Raw genomic sequence first — 7,790 nt, 5'->3', positions numbered from 1 at the left:
AACCTAACACCTTCACTAATATAAAAACCCAGCCATGCTACATATTGTCTGTGAATCTGGGGGAAGATTACCTTCAATCACTTTCTCTAGTGACATTGTAAATACCTTCAACAATATTTCCTCTGGTCACTGTGTGTAGTGACACTGTAAACATCAGCAGGAAGACTGTCTCCAGCTCCGACTTATTCCACGTGGATTCCAACTTAAATTCCACCCTTCATGTTTCGGATCCATGCGTGATTACAATGTTTCCATGATATTCAGCGTTCCTCGAACTACTGCTCTTGCCCCTTCCTGATATCCACGCTCAAAGCCATGCGCCGCCACGTGCACGCTCTCAACCTCTCTCTTCAGCAGCACTGACTCACTCTACTTCAGAGTTGTCCTGGTCCTCAGTTCCATTTCATCCTTCGCCTCATCTGGCGTTTTAACAAAAAACACTCAGGTGTCAAGGACCGCAAGCTTCGACAACTCTCAGATACCAACGCCGCCCCCCCCACCCCCCATCCTTCTTCCCCTTGACTTTCCTCTGACCCCATTCCTCCCTCCAATCTCACCCTCGGTTGTGTTTTCACTATCCCCTCTGACTTTCCCCTCTCTGACCCCGAACGATCCGTCCTCAGCAAAGGCCTCAGCTACACCCCCTTACGCCCCCACCTCAATGAATTTCGAGCTTGACACAATGCTGAGCTCTTCTTCTGACGCCTTCACCTCCACACCCACTTCTTTGGCCAGGAGTCTTCCCCCTGCACAGCAGATCCTTTCCCCTGCCTTCACAATTCTCATTCCACCTCGACCCCTCCATTTGGCTTCTTACCCTCTCTTGATGTTTTCATTGCGAACTGCCGGTGTGACATCGGCTGTCTCAATTTCGCTACTCCCCTCACTCGCTCTAACCTACCTCCCTCTGAACTTGCAGCACTCCATTCTCTCAGGTCCAACCCTGACATTGTCATTAAACCTGCTGACAAGGGCGGCGCTGTTGTTGTTTAGTGAACAGACCTCTACCTTGTGGAGGCTGAACGCCAACTCTCTGACACCTCCTATCTACCCCTGGACCATGACCTCACCGCCGAACATCAAGCCATAGTTTCCCAGACTATCACTGACCTCATCTCCTCTGGAGGTCTTCCCCCCACAGCCTCCAACATCATAGTCCCCCAACCCACACATCCCGCTTCTACCTCCTTCCCAAGATCCACAAACAGGACTGCCCTGGTAGACCGATTGTTTCAGCCTGTTCTTGCCCCATGGAAGTTATTTCTTCCTATCTCAACTCTTTTTTTCTCCACTTGTCCAGTCTCTTCTGACCTGCATCGGCGACTCTTCCGCACCGTCCATTACTGTAACAGTTGTGGAGTCCAGTCCCTTTATACCTCCATCCCCCACCAGGACGGCCTGCAGGCCCTTCGCTTCTTCCTTGAACAGAGGCCCCACCAGTCCCCATTCACCACCACCCTTCTCCGCCTGGCTGAACTTGTTCTTACATTGAACAACTTCTCCTTTGACTCCATTCACTATCTCCAAATAAAAGGTATCATCTTGGGAACTCGTATGGGACCTAGCTATGCCTGCCTTTTTGTGGGATGCAAGGAACATTCTTTGTTCCAGTCCTACTCAGGGCCCCTTCCTCACCTCTTTATCTGGTACATTGATGACTGCATCGATGCTCTCGCTCCGAACTGGAAAATTTCATCAATTTGCTTCCAATTTCCACCCTTCCCTCGTATTCACATGGTTCAATTCCGACTCTTCCTTTCCCTTCCTCAACATTTCTGGGGCGAGGCTGTGGACCGATATCTATTATAAGCCCACCGACACCCACAGATATCTTCATTACACTTCCTCCCACCCTGCTTCCTATAAGGACTCCATTCCCTCCTCCCAATTCCTCTATCTCCGTCGCATCTGTTCTGACGATGCCACCTTCCACAAAAGTGCTTCCAATATAACTTTCTTTATTCTCAACCGAGGATTCCCCTCCACTGTAGTTGACAGGGCCCTTCCCTCCACTGTAGTTGCCATTTACAGCTCCTCTAGACCCATCTTTTTTTTTACTTGTCACATTACACCCTCCTTGCCTTGCACCATCATCCCTTTTGTCATTTAATCACTCCTGTCCTCCAACCGCATGGTGGGTTGTTACATAAGGTTAGATCTCACGGGATCCAAGGTGAGGTAGCCAATTGGATACAAAATTGGATTGATGACAGAAGACAGAGGGTGGTTGTAGAGGGTTGTTTTTCAAACTGGAGGCCTGTGACCAGCGGTGTGCCTCAGGGATCGGTGCTGGGTCCGCTGTTATTTGTTATTTATATTAATGATTTGGATGAGAATTTAGGAGGCATGGTTAGTAAGTTTGCAGATGACACCAAGATTGGTGGCATTGTGGACAGTGAAGAAGGTTATCTAGGATTGCAACGGGATCTTGATAAATTGGGCCAGTGGGCCGATGAATGGCAGATGGAGTTTAATTTAGATAAATGTGAGGTGATGCATTTTGGTAGATCGAATCGGGCCAGGACCTACTCCGTTAATGGTAGGGCGTTGGGGAGAGTTATAGAACAGAGAGATCTAGGAGTACATATTCATAGCTCCTTGAAAGTGGAGTCACAGGTGGATAGGGTGGTGAAGAAGGCATTCAGCATGCTTGGTTTCATTGGTCAGAACATTGAATACAGGAGTTGGGATGTCTTGTTGAAGTTGTACAAGACATTAGTTAGGCCACACTTGGAATACTGTGTACAGTTCTGGTCACCCTATTATAGAAAGGATATTATTAAACTAGAAAGAGTGCAGAAAAGATTTATTAGGATGCTACCGGGACTTGATGGTTTGACTTATAGGGAGAGGTTGGATAGGCTGAGATTTTTTTCCCTGGAGAGTAGGAGGTTTAGGGGTGATCTTATAGAAGTCTATAAAATAATGAGGGGCATAGATAAGGTCGATAGTCAAAATCTTTTCCCAAAGGTAGGGGAGTCTATAACGAGGGGGCATAGATTTAAGGTGAGAGGGGAGAGATACAAAAGGGTCCAGAGGGGCAATTTTTTCACTCAAAGGGTGGTGAGTGTCTGGAACGAGCTGCCAGAGGCAGTAGAAGAGGCGGGTACAATTTTGTCTTTTAAAAAGCATTTGGACAGTTACATGGGTAAGATGGGTATAGAGGGATATGGGCCAAGTGCAGGCAATTTGGACTAGCTTAGTGGTATAAACTGGGCGACATGGACATGTTGGGCCGAAGGGCCTGTTTCCATGTTGTAAACTTCTATGATTCTATAACCTATCAGAGCCCTTCCCTTTTGTTCTTTCCTCCCCTCCCCTTCATCCCCGCCTTTCTCTGGCTCTCTACTTGCTTAAAAACTGTTTAATCTTCAACATCATCCAGTTCTGACGAAAGGTCATCGACCTGAAACGTTAACTCTATTTCTTTCTCCACAGATGCTGCCTGACTTGCTGAGTATATTCAGCATTTTCTGTTTTTATTTCAAATTGCCAGCATCTACAGTATTCAGCAAGCAGCTTTTCCCTGGTTGCTGTGTTTATTGAAAGTGTAATCATCAGTAGGAACATTTCCTCTGGTCAATGTGTGCAGTAGCACTGTAATCATCAGCAAGAAGATTTTGTCTGGTCACTGTGTAGTGACACTAATTATCAGCGGGAAGATTTCCTGTGGTCACCGTGTAGTGACACTGTAAACATCATTAGGAACAATTCCTCTAGTCTCTAAATGTAGTGACACTAAACATCAGCAGGAAAATTTCCCCTGGTCACTGATGTGACAGTGCAATCATCAGTAGGAACATTTCCTCTGGTCAGTGTGTGGTGACAATGTAATCATCAGCAAGAAGATTTGTTCTGGTTACTTTGTGTAATGACAGTGTAAACATCAACAGGAAGATTTCCTTTGATCACTGTGCAGCGACGCTGTAAATCAGCAAGACGATTTCCTCTGGTCACTGTGTGTAGTGACAGTGTAAACATCAACAGGAAGATTTCCTTTGATCACTGTGCAGCGACGCTGTAAATCAGCAAGACGATTTCCTCTGGTCACTGTGTGCAGTGACAGTGTAAGCATCAACAGGAAGATTTTATTTGGGCACTGTCTGTAATGATGGTGCAAACATCAGCAAAGATTTCTGTTGCTCACTGTGTAGTGACACTGTAAACATCATTGGAAGATTTCTGTAGTGATAGTGTAAACATCAGCAGAATGATTTCCTCTGGTCACTGTGTAGTGACAGCGTAAATTTCAGCAGTAGGATTTCCTGTGGTTACTGTGTGTAGTGACAGTGAACAGCAGCAGGAATATTTCCTCCAGTCACTGTGTGTGATGACATTGTAAACATCACCGAATCGATTTCCTCTGGTCACACTGCAGTGACACTGTAAACAACGGCATAAAAATTTCCTTTGGTCTCTGTGTGTAGTGACAATGTAAACATCAGCAGGAAGATTTCCTCTAGTCACTGTATGTAGTGACATTAAATATCAGCAGGAAGATGTCCTCTGCTCACTGTGTGTACTGGCACTAAACATCAGCATGAAGATTTTCTCTGGTTAGTGTGTGTAGTGACACTGTGAGCATCTGCAGCAAGATTTCCTCTGGTCAATTTATGCAGTGACAGTGTGAACATCTACAGGAGGTCTTCCTCCAGTCACTTTATGCGGTGACAGAGTGAACATCAACAGGAAGATTTCCTCTGATCCCTGCGTGCAATGACAGTGTAAACATCAGCAGGAAGATTTACTCTGGTCACTGTGTAGTGAGAGAGTAAACATCAGTATGAAGATTTGTTCTGGCCTCTTTGTGCAATGACAGTGTAAACATCAGCAGGAAGATTTCCTCTAATCACTGTGTAGTGTCAGTGTAAACATCAGCAGGAAGATTTCCCCTGGTCACTGTGTAGTGACAGTGTAAACATCAGCAGGAAGATTTCCCCTGGTTACTGTGTAGCGACAGTGTAAACATCAGCAGGAAGATTTCCCCTTGGTCACTGTGTAGTGACAGTGTAAACATCAGCAGGAAGATTTCCTCTAATCACTGTGTAGTGACAGTGTAAACATCAGCAGGAAGATTTCCTCTAATCACTGTGTAGTGACACTAAACATCAGCAGGAAGATTTCCTCTAATCACTGTGTAGTGACAGTGTAGACATCAGCAGGGTGGTTTCCTCTGGTCACTGTGTAGCGACAGTGTAAACATCAGCAGGAAGATTTCCCCTGGTCACTGTGTAGTCACACTGTAAACATCACCAGGAAGATTTTTCCTGGTCACTTTATACAGTGACAGTGTAAATAGCAGCAGGAAGAATTCCTCTGGTCCCTTTGTGCAGAGGCAGTGTAAACGACAGCAGGAAGATATCCGCTAGTCACTTTGTGCAATGACAGTATAAACGTCAGCAGGGTGATTTCCTCTGGTTACTGTGTGTAGTGGCAGTGTAAACATCAGCAGAAAGATTTTCTCTGGTCACTTTGTGTAGTAACAGTGTAAACATCAGCAGGAGGAATTCCTAGAATCACTTTGTGTAGTGACACTGTAACTATCAGCAGGAAGATTTCTTGTGCTCTCTTTGTGTAGTGACAGTGTAAACATCAGCAGGAAGTTTTCCTCTGGTCACTGTGTTTAGCGACAGTGTAAATATCAGCAGGATGTTTTTCTCTGGTCACTGTGTTTAGCGACAGTGTAAATATCAGCAGGATGTTTTTCTCTGGTCCCTGTTTATAGTGACCCTGTAAACATCAGCTGTGTTTAGTGGCAGTGTAAACATTAGTCCGAAGCTTTCCTACTTTAACCATCAGCAGGAAGATTTTCTCTGGCCGTTTTGTGCAGTGACAGTGTAAATATGGGCAGGAAGATTTCCTCTGGACCCTTGGTGCAGTGACAGTGTAAACGTAAGCAGGAAGATTTCCACTGGTCAATTTGTACAGTGACACAGTAAATGTCAGCAGGAAGATTTCCTCTTGTCACTGTGTGTAATGACACTGTAACCATCAGCAGTAACATTTTGTCTGGTCAATGTGTGTAGTGACACTGTAAACGTCAGCAGGAACAGATTCTCTGGTTACTGTGTAGTGACAGTGTAAACATCAGCAGGTAGATTTCCTCTGGTCACTGTGCAGTGAAACTGAAATCATCGGCAGGAACCTTTCCTCTGTCACTGTGAAGTGACAGTGTAAACATCCGCAGGAAGATTTCCTCTGGGCACTGTGTAGTGACACTGTAAACATCAGAAGGAACATTTGTTCTGGTCACTGTGTATGGTGACAGTGTAAACATCAGCAGGATGTTTGGCTCTGTTCACTGTGTGTAGTGACACTGTAAACATCCACACGATGATTTACCCTAGTGGCTGAGTTTAGTGACACTGTAAACATCAGCAAGATGTTTTCCTCCAGTCATTGTGTGCAGTGACACTGTAAACAACAGTAGGAAGATTTTCCCTGGCCGCTTTGTGCAGTGACAGTGTAAATATGGGCAGTACTTTTTCCTCTGGTCACTTTGCGCAGTGACAGTGTAAACGTCAGCAGGAAGGTTTCCTCTGGTCACCATGTGTAGTGACACTGTATGCATCAGCAGGAAGTCTTCACCTGGTCACTTTGTGCAGGACAGTGTAAACATCAACAGGAAGATTTTCTCTGGTCACTTTGTGCAGTGACTGTATAAATATCGGCAGGAAGATTTCCTTTGGTCACTGATTATAGTGACAGTGTAAACATCAACAGATGGATTTCCTCTGGTCACTTTGTGCAGTGACAGTGTAAATCGCAGCAGGAATATTTACTCTGGTCAATGTGTAGTGACACTGTAAGCTTCAGCAGGAAGATTTGCACTGGTCATTGTGTGTAGTGACACTGTAAGCTTCAGCAGGAAGATTTGCACTGGTCATTGTGTGTAGTGATACTGTAAGCTTCAGCAGGAAGATTTGCACTGGTCACTTTATGTAGTAACAGTGTAAACATCCGCAGGAAGAGTTCCCCTGGTCGCTGTGTTTAGTGACAGTGTAATGTCAACAGGAGGATTTCTTCTATTCAATGTGTAGTGACAATCTAAACATCAGCAGGAAGATTTCCTCTGGTCACTTTGTGCAGTGACAGCGTAAACATCAGCAGGATGATTTGTTCTGGTTACTGTGTGTAGCGACAGTGTAAACATTAGTCAGAAGCTTTCCTTTTGTCACTGTGTGTAATGACACTGTAAACATCAGCAGGAAGATTTCCTCTGGTCACTGTGAAACGACACTGTAAACATCAGCAGGAAGATTTCCTCTGGTCACTGTGAAATGACACTGTAAACATCAGGAAGATTTCCTCTGGTCACTGTGTGTAGTGACAGTGTAAACATCAGCAGGAAGAATTGTTCTGGTCTCTTTGTGCAGTGATAGTGATTGGGGAAAATCTTCCTGCTGATGTTTACACTGTGTGTAGTGACAGTTTAGTCATCAGCAGGAATGTTTTCCCTGGTCGCTGTGTGTAGTGACAGTGTAAACAACAGCAGGAAGATTTCCTCTGGTCAATCTGCAGTGACAATCTAAACATCAGCAGGAATGTCTCCGCTGGTCACTTTGTGCAATGACAGTGTAAACATCAGCAGGATGATTTGCTCTGGTCACTGTGTGGAGTGACACTGTAAGCTTCAGCAGGAAGATTTCTGCTGGTCACTTTATGTAGTAACAGTGTAAACATCTGCAGGAAGACTTCCCCTGGTCACTGTGTTTAGTGACAGTGTAATGTCAACAGGAAGATTTCCTCTAGTCACTTTATGCTATGACTGTGTAAACATCAACAGGAAG

At 45.1% G+C, this 7,790-nt stretch overlaps 1 protein-coding gene across 1 annotated transcript in view; it reads right to left on the bottom strand.

The window, feature by feature from the left end:
• LOC137309455 (zinc finger protein 91-like) overlaps positions 1–7,790 on the bottom strand; it is a 69,296-nt gene that overhangs the window by 20,237 nt on the left and 41,269 nt on the right. The window lies entirely within an intron of this gene.

Source organism: Heptranchias perlo, unplaced genomic scaffold (genome assembly GCF_035084215.1).
Source record: "Heptranchias perlo isolate sHepPer1 unplaced genomic scaffold, sHepPer1.hap1 HAP1_SCAFFOLD_164, whole genome shotgun sequence".
In the NCBI taxonomy this organism is placed as follows: Eukaryota; Metazoa; Chordata; class Chondrichthyes; order Hexanchiformes; family Hexanchidae; genus Heptranchias; species Heptranchias perlo.
This window is presented reverse-complemented; position numbering and strand designations above follow the sequence as displayed.